The sequence below is a fragment of the Gigantopelta aegis genome, chromosome 8 (genome assembly GCF_016097555.1).
Source record: "Gigantopelta aegis isolate Gae_Host chromosome 8, Gae_host_genome, whole genome shotgun sequence".
NCBI lineage: Eukaryota > Metazoa > Mollusca > Gastropoda > Neomphalida > Peltospiridae > Gigantopelta > Gigantopelta aegis.
In genome coordinates, this window is record NC_054706.1 from 35087350 (window position 1) to 35088405 (window position 1056).

Consider the following 1056-nt stretch of genomic DNA (forward strand, 5'->3'; position numbering starts at 1 on the left):
ACTGAGTGCAGAATACCATGTGTTAGTGGTCCCTATTCGTTATGTAATAAAAACTGTTTATCCGAACACTTCCATCATTTATCTGGAAAAACATTCTGGGGGGACTTTTCACCATTATAATGTGTTCTTGTATCGTGGTTTTTGCTGCCTCGTATACTGACTTCCAGAAAGGATTCTCATATTTATTGAGTGCCGGATACCATGTGTGAGTGGTCCCTATCTGTGATGTAATTTTTAAAAATGTGTTTATTCTATCACTTATGACCCTTATTTCGTCTACAGGTTGCATGGTACCAAATAAGAGAGTTCCGTGTCAAAGTTCGAGGTGCACCGTCAAATATTTACAGAGCAAAAAACATCTGTGGTGTGATTGGTAGTAATATGTGACATTGATTATTTGTGCAAATACTATTATCCGTTGACAATAAATAAATACCTTTAATTTTGTTATACAGTTGTTATGCAGTATATACCAGAGGTTGAAACTTATGTGGGGTACCCCAAAAATGGAACTGCAATTTTTAGCAAAAATGACAGTTGCTAATAAAAACATTAATTAAATCTCTTAAAGCCGCACACCCTAGTTCCATCCAGCGAAAATAAATTATAATTTGGTTAATCTACAAACCTGTAACACACTTAGATCACGTTTTTATCAAATGGAGTGAAAAAGCAAGTTTTATATCGATAAATACCATGGGAATCCCCATGTCTCAATTGCTTGAAATAATTTTGAAAGTTAGTATTCTGATGTCACCGGTAGAAGCACAAAAATGCCTACGTCACGACAAATTTCACAGACTTGGGGTGCGTTCGATTCACCTCTCCTGGACATGTTCCAACTGTTCTGTCCTGGTTGTATCCTCTCTCCAGATATCGTAAGACTTAGCAAAATTATTGGTTTTAAGGGTTTGTAACGTTTTGTATTGAGACACTTGCTTGTCTGAACTTTATTGTTACTGAAAATGTTCACGAACTGTGAAGAAAAATCTCACAAATGAACAACAACAAATCGGATGTTGATTGCGCGAACCGTGCACGAGAAAACAAACCGAA